Source organism: Quercus robur, chromosome 12, assembly GCF_932294415.1.
Source record: "Quercus robur chromosome 12, dhQueRobu3.1, whole genome shotgun sequence".
Taxonomy (NCBI): Eukaryota; Viridiplantae; Streptophyta; class Magnoliopsida; order Fagales; family Fagaceae; genus Quercus; species Quercus robur.
In genome coordinates this window covers 38,434,621-38,450,096 of record NC_065545.1, presented here as the reverse complement: position 1 = coordinate 38,450,096, position 15,476 = coordinate 38,434,621, and the positions used below count along the sequence as shown (strand labels likewise).

General features: G+C 36.3%; 1 long non-coding RNA gene across 1 annotated transcript; it reads right to left on the bottom strand.

Annotated features, from left to right (window-relative positions):
* Window positions 1-5,839: 5,839 nt before the first annotated feature.
* LOC126710311 (uncharacterized) lies at window positions 5,840-8,074 on the bottom strand. Its single transcript, XR_007649635.1, has 3 exons — window positions 7,815-8,074; window positions 7,615-7,715; window positions 5,840-6,268 (listed from the first exon to the last, which is right to left on the bottom strand). It is a non-coding gene; the product is annotated as an uncharacterized LOC126710311 (long non-coding RNA).
* Between the last annotated feature and the right edge of the window lie 7,402 nt (window positions 8,075-15,476).

Genomic DNA, 15,476 nt, shown 5'->3' with positions numbered 1-15,476 from the left:
TCAATTATAGAAATATGTATATATGACCTCCCACAAAACTTGATAACATATCTTGGAGCTTTACATTTGACTCCACTTTTAATCATAACATTTGATCTTTTTGATCCTTTGAGACAATTACCTCTCATTGTGAGAGTGATATATGATATTTCATATTAAAGAACTAGCCTTTGGCTTTTTGAATAAACATTCACTTTAATATAAGGTCGCTTACCCTTTTTCCTAGTCGAATACTAGAATGTGCGACAGGCTTTTGCAGCTCAATATCTCTTTTCATTTGGAGATTTACATTTGGTGAGCTCTTTTTAGCAAAAACAAAAATAAAGAGTGGGAAGATATATAGACACAAGTCTATGCATGTCTCAAGATCATCATAACCATTCACTAATCATTCATGATAAGTTTGAAGATCTATTTACAACAATCACATAGATTTCAAGATTTCTCCCACAGTGATATGAGTGCAAAGAAACAAGCAATGCTCAATAATGCACAAAGCCATTAGCACAAAGGTACAAGACAAAACAGGTTTTGAGACAAAAGCTCAACTATGTCAATCAAACTTTTTGATTTTCTAATTTTTATGTGATTTTTGGATTTTTGACACTAGAAGAAAAAGATTGAACAAAAACAAAAAAAATCAAAAGTATGCACAAGTAGACAAGCAAACAACCATCGGGAAAAACAACAAGCAAACAAACAAACATTGTCGCAAAGCGTAGGAAGTATTAATGCATGGACATGTTGTAATGCTTATGCATGAGTACCCTTTTTCACCCACACGTCACTTGCGTTTGGGGTGATTTCCTTATAGGATTGGGTACGGGAGTTAGGGCTTTCAAACCTTCGTGAGAAGCTTTCCAAGCAGTTGGTGAATGCACCAATCATCTTCATCACGTTCATCATTCCGGGATCACCATTTTGATCTCTAGATTGTTCACCTGCCCAATTTCTTCTATCATTTCTAGGTCCTCCTGACCTTTGAGGAGTTGCACTATTCTTTGCTCTCAGCTTTTGACAATTTGGTCGAGTATGCCCTTGAAGTCCGCAATGATGACACACATAAGTTGATCTAGGACCTCTTTGTGGTCGTGGACGAGACTTGGCACGAGATTCAGACCTGCCCACATACTGATTGCGGGGATTCAACAACTGTTGGTTCTCCACATTCTTCTTCTCCTCCATCTTGAGCTTCTCAGCAGTAAGGTCAACTTTAACTGGATCTTTAGCCTTTACAAACTTCACTTCTTTAGTGACAGTTCCAAATGAGCTACTTCCTCCGGTATATCCCAATCCGGATTTGTTTGAAAAACTCTTTTGAGATGAAATAACATCATCTAGCTTCTTGGTGGTGACCCTCTCTATTTTAGCATTTGCTTGCACAACCTCTTGCTCAAGAAATCTCACTTTTGTGTAAGCTTCTGACAGCTCACCATTCAGTGTCTCTATCTCACATTTGGCCTCCCTATATCGGATTAGGAGACTTTTATAGTCCTCCTCTGCCTTCTTCATTTTTCTCATAGCAGCCTTGGCCACCCTTGTGTACTCACCCAACTTCTCTAGGAGTGAGTTATAATTCTCTTGAAGATTGGCTGTGCTTTCATCTTCTTCAGCATCTAATTCTTCAACAATTCCCAGTGATTCTTCATCACTATGTTCTCCAAGGTCTCGTACAAGCAGATTCAACTCGTCTGAAGGCTCAACATGAGCAATAGTCATAAAAGCTGAGTAGTTCCCCTCTCCATCACAGCTTTCTTTAGATTCTGAATCGGATGAATCCGAGTCACTCAATGTTGTGGCATACACTTTGCCTTTCGATTCCAAATAATTCGGACATTCTTTCTTAAAGTGTCCATGCCCGTTACATTCAAAACAAGTGACACCTTGTGTAAGTTGGGATTCTTTTCCATCTTTCTTTTTGAATTCCCTTTTCTCCCTTCCAGAACTTTGGAATTTTCTTTTATCATCAAATTTGCCATTATTTTTGAATTTCAAGAACTTTCTGAAATTTTTAACAAGGTATGCAACATCTTTGTCAACCACATCTTCTCTCGATGAGTCTTGATCTTCCACCTTCTCATTAATGGTCTTAAGAGCAAGAGATTTACTCTTCCGTTGATTGGGCAGCGACATCTCATAAGTCTGAAGAGAACCAACCAGCTCCTGGACTTTGATGTCATTAAGGTCCTTGCACTCTTCAATCGCTGTTACTTTAGCACGAACACTTTCTGGCAATGATCGAAGGATCTTCCTTACAATTTTAGAATCCTCCGTTTTCTCCCCCAAATTGAACTTGCTGACAACCACCTCATTTAGCTTCCCATAGAAAGAGTCAAAGGACTCATCCTCACTCATTTTGAGCTCCTCAAACCGAGTGGTCAGCATTTGCAACTTGGTGTCTTTCACTTTCTTCGTGCCTTCGTAGGTGGTTTCCAATATCTCCCATGCTTCTTTGGCAACGGTAATGTGGGAGATCCTGTGAAATTCATCTGAAGACACACCACAGAAAATAGCATTGAGTGCTTTACTGTTAGCATTAGATGCAGCGAGTGCTGCCTTATCCCATGTGGATTTGGTTGTCTCAGGTCTGGTCCAACCAATCTCAACAGCATCCCAAACAGATTCATCAATTGAGCAAAGAAATGCTCTCATGCGAACCTTCCAAAAAGCATAATTACTACCATCAAAATATGGAGGTGCAATTAGGGATTGAGACCGATCCATCTCAATAGGGAGTCAAGGATCACACAATGGTATTGAAACCAATAAAAGTGTACCCGTTCTGATACCAATTGAAAGTTCAAATATGTGTATAAACACCCTTGAACGTTTAGACCCCCAAATTACAACTTAACCAATTCAAGCATTATGTCAAACAACTAGTGTGCGGAAAATTAACATAAGCTATAATATGGAATTGGAAAAACTATCTAAGCCAAATTAAAATCACAACCCACAGCAGATAAAAAGGCAAAGATAAAAGGGAAGGAAGATGCAAACACAAGGACAACACGCGATGTGTTATCGAAGAGGAAACCGAAGCCCTCGGCATAAAACCTCTCCGCCGCCCTCCAAGCGGTAAACAATCCACTAGAAAATATAGTTGGGATACATGAACAGCAATAGACCCTCCAAGCCTAATCTACCCAGTGCACCTAAGCCCTCCAAGTTTCTTGCTCCAACGAGATTGCGCCGAACCTTTTTCTTTTCTAGCTTCCCGGATTCCGCTACTAGACCGTAGCATCAACCAATGTAGATTGGTTCCTTCCTAACTGCTTCCCAGAAATCCAAACAGCCCTCTCACAGTGATGAATATGGTGAGAACAAGGTTTGGTAAAATGCCTCTCAAGGATTTGACAATGGAGAGGAAGAGAGTTGAGGAATTTGAAGAGACTCTAATGTATAGATTGTGGGTGAATCAATCTTATTTTTCTTTAGGGTTTCTCCCTTAAAATTCTCTCTGGAAGCTCTCTTTCATTTGTGGGTAAAAGGGGTATTTATACTGGAGTAGGAGAGGAATGTGAAACGTCAGGATTTACAAAACAGGGGTGACTCGCGGCTTGACCTCGCGACTTGACTGAGTCGCGAGATCCAGTCGCGAGATAACCGTATGGCCAGTTGTCCTGTTTTGTCCTGTAGTGCTCCAGCTAGCATGACTGTTCACCTTCTAGCATGCTTGGTACGTGTGCTGCGTCTGGCGGCTTGAAGCCGCGAGCCACCCGCGAGAACAAGCAGCGAGTCTCTGTTTTCTTGCACACTCTTGAGCAATCAACACTCTATCTCACTCACTACCCTTACAACAAACCCACCTAAATACAGGGTTACTAAATACTGAAATACAAGCAAATTTGACATGGAATAAAGCCAATAAGATGGTCGATTAAATTCAACCTTACACTTTATATTATTTCTCTTTCTTTCATTTCATTCTCCTCCACACACGTGTCCACTGTCCAATGATCTCTATCCCCCTTCTTTTAATTACTTTTTCTCCTCAAGAACCTTAGAACATTCCAGCAACCTCATTTTCTTCACATCAGAGAAGAGAGAGAGAGAGAGAGGAGAGAAAAAAAGCTAGGTCAGATCACCAAAAGGACAAGTCGGTGGAGATCGGCGTTCACCATGTCCGCTGCTACCCCACTGCCGTTCATCCTCCTCCCCACCACCAGATTGAGTCAGATCGCCGAAAGGACAAACCTGTGGAGATCGGCGTTCACCATGTCCGTTGCTGCCCCACCGCCATTTGTCCTCCTCCCCACCACCAGACTAGGTTAGATCGGCTTGTTCTTCTTATTTATTTATTTATTTATTTTTCATATTTGCTTGTTCTTATTCAACTTTATTGTAAGAATTGGATTTTGTTTTGTGTTTTGTATTTGGATTATGTGAGACATTTTTTGAGAGTGCAGCAAAGAGACGTTTTTTGATCCCAGTAGTTGTGTTTCTTTTTCTTTTGTTTTTCTCTTTTTTTTTTTTATTTACTTATTTTTTTTATTTTTTAAGCTTCAGATTCAAAGGGAACCGTGACAAGCGATCTGATCACGGTTCTTAGTACCGTGCGGTTGAACCGCGGTTCGAACGGTTCCCTACTTTTTTTTGGCATAAACCGGTTCTTAAGCTTAAAAGAACTTTGATTGTGAGAGGTTCACAGTTTTCTCGGTTTGACCGTACGGTCCGGTTCGGGTTTCAAAACCTTGCATAGTACTCAAATTCAAAGAACTCGAGTTTCTTGTGAGTCGCCAGCGTGGCACTGCTGACCTGGAAGTTGTGTAATTAAAAAAATAATGTAGTACTCGATAATACTGAAATCGAGTAGTACTCGAGCTTAATGCAGTTGAATACCTTCTTTTTTTTTCTTTTCTTTTTTTCCTAATTTTTGTTTCATACAAAACTTTTACTTAGGAAATGCTGACAACTAGCTCCATCTTTGTAAAGAAAAGCCACACTAGCTGCAAGGTGTCCACTGTTGAAGCCTAATGCCAAAGAACCATAAGCACAAGCCCCAGCTGCATTAAATCCACAAAACAAAAACTACCCACTTATTATTTCACAAAAATATCATCTAGGTCAATGCCAAATTTTGCTTTTCATGATGAACAATCATTTGGGTATTAATCAAAACAACCAAACAAAAATTGGAAAAAATAGAGAAAGAAGTAACAGGATGGAACAATTTGAAGCTTACATGAAAGTACTGAAGCTTTGGAGAAATAGGCAACCTTAGTTTGGTGGACACAACGATCACAAGTAGTTGAAGATGAAATAAGAAAGAAGAGGAAGAAGCACACAAAGAAAGCCATTGAGTTAGATATGTGTCAAGGATGAGAAAGGCATATAGCATATATAGTTGTATATATAGATAGAGTCAAGTGTGGAAAACTAGGGATGGCAACGGGTCGGGTTCGGGCCGGGTTTTTGCATACCCGGGCCCGACCCACGGGCCAAGACCCTAAACCCAGGCCCGGCCCGAATAATAATCGGGTTTTTTTTCCGGGGCCCAGACCCGCCCCGCAGGCCCCGCGGGCTCCGTTTAACTTGTTGGGCCCAAATCTGGCCCAACTAATTTTTTTTTTTTAAAGCCCATTGAGCTGTTTTTTGCCAAATTGAAGCCCATTCATTGGGCAGCCAATTTAAGCCCATTCAAGGCATTATTAGGTAGCCAATTCAAGCCCATTCAAGGCATTATTAGGCAGCCCATTCATTGGGCAGCCAATTTAAGCCCATTCAAGGCATTATTAGGCAGCCAATTCAAGCCCATTCATTGGGCAGCCAATAAATCATAACTATAAATCAATAAATCACCAAACATCAATATATCTATAAATCAATAAATCATAACTAAAATCACCAACTAAACATAAAAATAAAATAAATCCAATAAGTCCAAGAACTAAGTATCAAAAGTCCAACAAGTTCAAGAAATTCAAAAATAAAAAGTTACAAAACAAATCCTACAAGTGTAAGAAATTACAAAATGTCTTATCCTCCACAAACCAACAAATTAAAAAGGCTAAAAAATTACAAAATGCTAAAAAGACTTAAAATAATTACAAACCAACAAATTAATCCAACAAGTTTAAGAAATTAAAATGGCTACTAAATTATTACAAAATGTCTAATCATCCATAATTGTGACACAACTCCCATCCTCTTCATTAGGCTCCCCATCATCAAGAATTGTTTGAACGGTACAATCTCCGGACATAGTTGAAGAACCTACAATAGCTAGAACCAGATTTGTTTGTGTCTTCCATCTCCATTTTAGGATCTGCATTCCCAACAAACACAAAAAACAATCAATTTCTTCCATTAAACAATCGAGATCATAGTAATAAGCAACAATTGCAACACATTTGAGAAGCAAATCGAAACTTAATACCAGCAAAGCAAAAGGTAGTAACCTCAGTTTCCTTGGAAAATAAATTTGGGATCCAACAACCATTAAAAGTTAAAATGGTCTCTTCTACTATTTTGATAAAAACCAGATTGCCCATCAATCATTTAATGCTAATCAATATAACCAATATAAATCCGACAAGATTCAATCTTTTGTGTTTCGTAAATCCGGTTCATACTAAGTAGAAATTTGCATCCAGGTAAAGACAGAACCAATATAACCAATGCAAGCAAAGAAGCAAAAAGTGAAATAAACAGAACCAACATATACACAGACAACATGTGAGGCAAAATGATGGTCAAACTTAGAAGCAAGTTCTAGCTATTAATTATAGGGAAAAAGTTAGGTACCGTCTTAGGTATTGGCGAATGAATCATATGGTTGAAGTAAACTATTGTTGGGAAAATATAACAGTGTTTAATTTCACTTCATTGGTCAATTAATACAGCCACGTAGTTAAAAAATTCAATTGAGAAACTTGAGTTGAGTTACAACACTTGTAGAATAGGTTTTGGCCTGAATCGTATTGTATGCTACAAGCATGAAAGGATAGGCCAAAACCTATCATCTAACTCATGAAGTTAATAGAAAATCAGCCACTTTTGTTCAGAATCTCTTTCAGTTTACAGTTAAGTCACCCCAGGCAATCTGATTCTATATTAGCAGAAACTTTTCATAAATTACCGGAATGCACCACATTTGAATTCTCAATTGCCTCCAAAGTCCTTTGATCCACCAGTGAGTTGAAAAAATCATGGTTGTTCTCATTTTGTCTTTTGATTCTAACAAACTAACCATATTTTCTCCATCATTTCTGTTTTTTCTTTCCTCCTTCCACATTTTAATAGTTCATCCACATAGCATCTAAGAAAATAACTATATTGATATAACATGCATTTTCTATCACTTTCTGTGATCATTTTATTCTATCAGAAAATAACATTCATTTCTTTACATTATTATCATTGAAGCAAATGAAACTTACAATCCAGTTGCCTCATGTACTAATCATCAGCAAGCGAGTAGCATAAGCAAGGCAGATCTTCAATAATTTACTTCTATAAAACTAATTTAGACCCTGAAATATAAATTCTTATTTCATGATGATGGGCAAAAGTAAGAGCATCATACCATCAACCCTCGGTTTCGTGAGTGAGGAAGATCTTGAATATATTTTTCAAAAGAATGTAAATCCAGATGTGAAGAAAATTAATTACCTTTATTATATTAGTGAGGTGGTTCGTTAAGTGGATTCGTTGAGATTGACAAGGGTATCAGCTTCCAAGAATCGACTCAGATGCTTATCATCCAAATGTTCCTGAGAACAGAACAATAATCAATCGTTTAAGAACAGAACAATACCCTTTCAGGTCTCTTAAAAAAAAAAAAAAAAAAGAGTCCAGGAGGTGACACAAACCTGGAGATGAGCTGCGGAGTGAGGGAGTGAGGGAGAGCTGCGTGAGCTGCGTGAGGGAGTGAGGGAGAGCTGTGCGTGACTGGAGATGGGTGACTGGAGATGGGCGACGGAGTGAGGGAGAGCTGCCAGTCGGAGTGAGGGAGTGAGGGAGAGCTGCGTGAGGGAGTGAAGGACAGCTGCGTGAGGGAGTGAGGGAGTGAGGGAGAGCTGCGTGAGGGAGGGCTGCGTGAGGGAGGGCTGGAGGCTGAGTGAGTGATTTCAGATTTGGGGATTTAGGTTAGAATTATAGGTATATATATATAAAGGGCATTTTAGTAATTTAGGGTACCGGGTTTTAAACGGGGCGGGTTTCGGGTCGGGTTTCGGGTTTTTTCAATAAAACCCGGACCCGACCCGGACCCGCTTCGGGTTTTTTTTTTAAAATCCATACCCGACCCTATCCTTAATCGGACCGGATAAAACCCGGCCCATTAGGGTCGGGCCGGACCGGGTACCCGCGGGTCGGGCCGAAATTGCCATCCCTATGGAAAACAGGTTAGCATTTCCTAAGTAAAAGTTTTGTACAAATTAAAAAGTAGAAAAAGGAAAAAAAGAAAAAAAGAAGAGAGGTACTTGACTGCATTAAGCTCGAGTATTATAAAGAAGTACTTGATTTCAGTATTATCGAGTACCACATTATTTTTTTAATTACACAAATTCTAGGTCAACAATGCCATGCTGGCGACTCACTAGGAACTCGAGTTCACTAAACTTAAGTACTATTTAGGACTCGACTTTGTGAAACTCGAGTACTAAAAAAGTGGTAGATTGCTAAATATTTCCGAAATAGTGCTAGTTTACCACAAATTTTGCCAAAACGTAGTATTTGGCTATTTTCACCATGTATCATGATCTAAAGATAAGAAAATATTTTATTTTACTTTTATCGACCAAATTTCATGATTTTTCAAAAATATAATTTAACCAAAAAGCTTTGTAGCATTAAAAAAAATATGAGTGAAGAGTACAAATCAATTTTTAGTCCACTTGAAGTGATTAAACACCATTCGAAGTAGGAAACTCACTTTGCATAAAGAGGAACAGTTTTGGTACCACCTAACTTAATAGGATTTTTTATGAAATACACAAGTTAACAGTAAGAACAAGGAAATTAAAAGATATTTTATTGACAAGAGTAACAAGAAGTGATAACTTTTTGATTTTAAGTACATGAAAGAATCAATGATTCTAATTTTGATAGATGATTTTGTGTGTCTTGTGTGAGAAAGTGTTTTTCTATTTATACATGGGGCTTTGGCAATTAATGTTGATCCTTTCCATGTGTTGTCTTGTGTTGCGATTGCTCATTTTCCCACAAATTCTTACTAATAGTCCTCCAAAAACTATCTCAAAGTAACTACTCTTGCTCATGGAAAGAAAAAAAGGTCAAAAGATGGAGGAAGAGAGAGCAATTCAGTGTGGGTTTTCCCTTTTTTTTTATTTATTTTTGAGTTATAGAAACTTGGTGTACATGTAAGTTAGATTTGAGCTTACATAAAAGATAAAATAAGTTATCTAATAGTATATCTAAATGAACAAGCTCATGAGTGACAGAAATGTAATCTTTAACATCATAATATCAAAAGAAGAAGAAAGTGATAGTAAGGATGTAAAGTAGACGCAAGATGAGATGTGGAAAACTCTAGAAAAGGGATGAGAAACCACAGTTTGAATAAGAATGTTCCATTCTTGTTCTATTCAGCCTTGTATTATATGAAAAGAAGAGGTAACTCTTGTACAATAAGGGTGTTCTTCCTTAAAAGAGAGACACTGTTTTTTACCTTCCTATCTTATAAACTTTCTACCTTCTTCTCAAAAAATCTACTTGGGTTCTTACCCCAAAAGTCCAACTGCATGTTCCTTTTATAATCTGAGGAATATGGCTAAGTATAAAGACAGGTGTCAAGTCATCATTTTCTATTTTTGGACCTTACTACAGTTGGGGTATTACTTGGTGACTGGAGGAAAGAGAGAGTACGCCAACATCAGCACTGTGGCATGTGGGTAGGTGACTTTGCCACTGTATAGGGAACAACTTTTGAGCAACGAGAGAGACATCAAAAGCACTATAGGTGATACATATGTCCCTGAAATGGTCCAACATGCACTCAACCAATAAGAGGTGTTTCTATAGTTGCTGAACTCAGAAAGTCATTATCTCCCTTTTGTAAGTGCTTGAGTACTATGACAGATGCATATCTTACTTCCTTCCCGAGGCAATCACGCCTTTAGCATGGGTTGAGAATAGAACTTTGTAACCAACGTTTCCTCTTCCTTTACTCACAACCACTCCACTTGTAAGGTCCAGATCCAGTCACATTGACATTCTCCTATGCCTTGGTTGGTGTACTGTACACTTGGTAAACCTAATATTTAATTGATAGAATTATACATTTATTCTTTAAAAAAAGTTAGAAAAAATTTCCACAAGAAAATTCAAACAAATAAATAAATTTGGGAGACAGTAAGATAGAGTATCGATCTTGCCTCATTGAGTGCCAATCAAGAAATAGAAGGGATAGATCTATACATTATGTCTGAATGGACTCTACTTTGGATGAACATATTTCAAAGTGGTATTCAGTTATTAAAATTACCAATTTAATTATTTATTTAATTTTTTTTTTTTTGGATAATTAAAACTTCTATAATTATCTTGTAGGATTTTACAATGCATGCATGACCATGATAATTTTTTAATTGAACCAGTTATAATCACGGTCTAAATGATTTTTACTACTTCTTTCAATGACCAATCAAAATGATTTAATTTTAATTCTATGCATACTTGCATACTTGTGCTTACTTTGAAATCATTTTTCAACCAATATAAATAATTATTTCGTGTGACTTATCAAAAACTCAAACTTTTACTTCTAAGTTGACCATTTTGACATTGAATTCCAAAATGACCCACTATGACGTTCTTGTTTACCTAGGTCAAGTTTGGAATATTATGAACGTGTAAAATGAAACTTTTACACGTGGATGTCTAAAATGAATATTTTAACCTTCTTCCAATTTTATTATAAATGATATTTCTAAGTTTGTAAATAAGTTGTCAATTTGGAATCCCACAAACCCTCGTATTTTGTGAGAATGTGAATTCCTTCTTAAACATGAGATATCCTTATTCCTAAGATATAAGATTTTTTTAATATTTTTTCTAAACAAGAAAAATATAGGGAGTTTAACTAAAGAAGCAAAACTTAATTATTATACCAAAATAATCAATTTTTTATAAGTAAAAAACTATTAAATTGATTTAATCCAAAAAAAGAAAACTCAAATCTCATAAGTAATTGCTATAAGATTCCTTTACATGTAAGGACATGAATATATTACAAGGTGTTTTACATTATTAATGATGTTTTAAATAACAAAAACAACATCAAAGTATTGGTTCCAAAATTTTCTAGGTAGTTGTGAATCATCAATAAACTAATTGGGATCAATCAAATATGTTGTCATTTTAATAATTTTATCTTATCCAACATTATATTCTTCCATCTTCTTAATTAACATTTTAAAATTATGTCTACAATTTTAGTTTTAGAATTCCTCTAGTTCCTTTATTCCTCGTCTTAAATCAAATAATTCTCTCTTATTTTTGTATTTATTGATGATTTAAACCATAATTAAAACATATGAGATATTTGAAGTATCCTTGTACATAAATACATTGGAATGATTTCTAGAAATAAACTAAAAATAAAAATTCCATATTCATTGTTTTGGGATTTCTAAACAAGCCAAATGTAGGCATAAGTGCATAACTACATTTCCAACTATTTAGATTAAGGTGTGAGATGGTTCATTATCAAAAACTTCCACCCGTATTACAAATGTAAGCATGACCCTTCTGTTAGACCTTTCTCACTTTTATTAGATGAAAAATGACCACACGGGCATCACATAAACCAAAACAAGTGCACAAATAATTGATTCTAACCTGTCACATATGTCCATGTCGTCAATCCCCCTCCATTAAAAATGACAAAAATAAACAGAGGGGTCAATTATGATATTTTAAATACCACAACCACAAGGGTTTAAAACGTAAATTTTATAGTAAAAAGGGTGCTTTTGATAATGATAATGACCCATACCACAAGGGATATCTTTGCATTTAACCCTTAGATTATATAGCATCACATTTCTATGGAATGGCTATATTAAATTCCCAAATTAACCAAATTCTATGTTAAGGTTAAGTCGGGCAACATATGCGGATATGCCTCGCAAGATTACATTTTAATCTATACTCGGGCAAGATCCTTGATGGACTGATTCATTAAACCTTAGCAGCTATAATGGTGACTAATGTTTTGAACTTTTATTTAATGGGTAATTTATAGATTCCATCTATATCTTGAAAACATAGAGTTACTTGTGGTTCATTTTGTGACACTTACCTCTCATGCAGTTTGCTTTATAAGGTATTTGTGCTAATTTAAATTGCATTTGATGAAGTGGCAAGTGTCAACGTTACATACTGAAAAAAAAATAATAAAAAAATAAAAATAAAAATTCAAGACAAATTCGATCGTTTTACCCTCATATTTCTAATTCTCTCTCTAACTATTTCCTCCATCATCATTTGAGTTTGTGTTTCTTCACCTTAAAAAAAAAAAAATAATAATAACATTAAAGAATTTAAGTTCTTTTTTTGGTGAAAACAATAAATAAATCTAGGAAAAGGCACACTGAAGGTCTGTTTGGATACCGCTGATTTTGCTGAAACTGAAAACTGAAAAATACTGTAGCAAAATGCAAGTACTATAGCGCAGCTGAAAATATAAAAGGGTCGCGTTTTACTGTAGCTCAGCTAAAAACAACTTTTTTTTTTCTCTCTTGCTATTCACTTCTCACCCACTAGAGAAGAGAGTTCCGCACCCACCAGAGAAATTGACGAAGTCCGACACCGGCGAAGAGCTCAGAAGAGAAATCCACGAGTAGGAACGTCACCTAGTCCGACGCCAGTGAAGACAACCCAATCCTTTCATAAACCTATTTCACCCTCTTTCCCAATTTCGCTCCTCTTCCACCCATGACAATACTCCTTGAAACTTGAAGCTGAATTAGCCTGAGCTCAAAAACCAGAAGCAAAACACAAACGAATCTCACTTCCCTAAGGTGAGTGTTCTCAAATTTTTTTTCACTATTTTCTATCTTGTCTTGTTCGAATTTCAGTTCTTGTTAATGGGTTTCTTTTCATTTGCTGGAATTTACTTCATTTGATTTGATAGAGTGCAAGTTTAGTCCTCTCTATTCATTTGCTGGAATTTCAGTTCTTGTTAATGGGTTCATTTGATTTCTTTTTACAAAGTTTTGATCTTTAGGCCACGTTTTGATTGATTGAATTGGTAATAGTCAATTAGTCAGCAATAGTAATGTGTTTTACTTCTTGCTTTATCTTAATTTGTAAATTAGGCTTTTTTCCCCCGGCAGGTACATAGGAATGGCCTTGTTAAAATTAAGCATTGTCTTGCTTAAATTATGATTCAAGCATTGTCTTCCTTAAATTACCAATTGCTGCTTTTATATAGCTTATTGTTTGATAGAGATTTTCCATTTTTTATGGGCATCCATAACAAACTGTTTTGTTTATTGTTTGTGTACTCAAAAACTCTGTTTGTAAAACACTATATACATCTAGTTGTAGGTGTAGGTACACTCTTGTGTATGTCTGTTTGGGAGTTTTTAAAAAGAATGAATGGCTTAGAGTTTATGAAATGTTAAATCAGATTCTTGCTCCTATATATACTGAAGCCATTACAGAGGTTGTGTTTGTGTTCTCTGTGGGAATCAGAATTGCAATTATCAACTTTTGTAGGCTATTTAAACAATAACATTACTATTTGGAGAAAATGAATTTTATTATTTCTTGAAATTGCTTATCCCTAATGAGTTATAAAGTTAACATTACTTCTTGTAATAATTTGAACCTCAGTTAAATATAATATTAGCAAATTGAGTTTTGATGCTAATCAGTTTGGTGAAGTAATGAATCCTCATTCCTATTCAGATTTTCCTGTCTATCACACTGCTTTTGACTTCTATGAGTGGATGACAAATAATGGAGATCTGTTGTTTCATCGACATGTGGCTGGTTAGCTCTCTTTTTAATTAGCATTTGTCCATAAATGGATTGGCACTTCATTTTGTCCTAACAAATATTTAGCCTCTTCAAGATGATGCCATATTTGTTTTGTGTTGTTTCAGTTGCAGGAATTTGGGGTCTTCTAGCCCTTCGCTTGGCTGATGATTCCATTCTACCTTTCAATTACCTATCTTATGCTGAACAATTGCAGGTACTCATCTAATCTTATTTTGGTTATTTTAGGAATTCCTCTCTGCTTGTGTATCTCTAGTGTGTGTGGTTTGGGAAATACTAATTAATTAATCTTGTAGTTGGAATTACTTATGAAAAAAGAAAAGAAAAGAAAAGAAACATGTTGTGTTTAGGATTAAATGTATATTTGACACTACAAGAGTACAAGTACCATAATGTTCACCATAATGTTTTGTGTATCTCAATGCATGCTTTATGATAATAGCTTGCCATGAAGGCAACTAATTTTCTGATACCTGGCTTGGTCCAGTGCATGTCTGGGTAGCTCTGATGCATGAGCTACAGCACTGGGTGGCATGTTGTGCTGCACTAGCGTGGCAGTTGATGCTGCATCACTTGGTGCACTAGTTGTTGCACTATGAGGCAAGCTGAGCTGCACTAGTGTAGCAGCTGGTAATGCACTCTCTGGCTTTTTACATCATTTGCATTTTGTTTCTATAAATCTAGCTACACCAACATGTCTACATAAAAAATTTTGAGTTATATGTGAGGAGATAGTTTCTATAGTTTCAAGTCTTAAATATATATGCCTCTTGTACTATAGTTTAAAGAAGATTTTTGTTTTCAAATCTTTAGAGATTAGTAAATATATTGGTGTTTTATAGGTCGTTACTGTGTAAACATGCTCAACTTATGATAATTCTCTAATGTGTAGTTCTTGGAGGTCATGTAGACCCCTTTACATGATGGTGTAGAGAGAGTTTGGTGAACTGTTCACTATTCCAAGCCAACATAATATCTACTGCCAGCTCCTACGAATGTCGGAAACAAGTAACTATTTCTCCAGTTCTAATGGCTATTTTTTGTGACATTGAGAACTGCAAAATTAGAATGTCCTTGAAACTTCATACATTTGGTAGGAGGTTTTATACTTGTCGCTATTGGTCACCAGTAAGTACCATATCCATGTATTGGCAAAATATTTGTGTTGTGCGTTAAAGAACCAATCCATTGTATTCCTGTTTATGTGTTGTATTGTATTGTGCAGGATGATAACCGTGCATACAAGTTCTTCAAGTGGTTAGACACCAGCATTTGTTGTACACGTGGTGCAGCAATAGCACCTATAGTTATTGCCAAATTCAACTGATTGAAGCATGCGGTGGAAGTTGCCAATGAAGGGTCAAAGCAAGCACACGCCCTGACAGCCACAGCATTGGAAAGGGAGTGAGTTACAAAACAAAAGGTTGAAAGAGCCAAGGCTGCACTATTGATTTATGAAGAGATAGCAAAGAAGTTGACAATAGCTCTAGTAGTCTTAGGGGTCA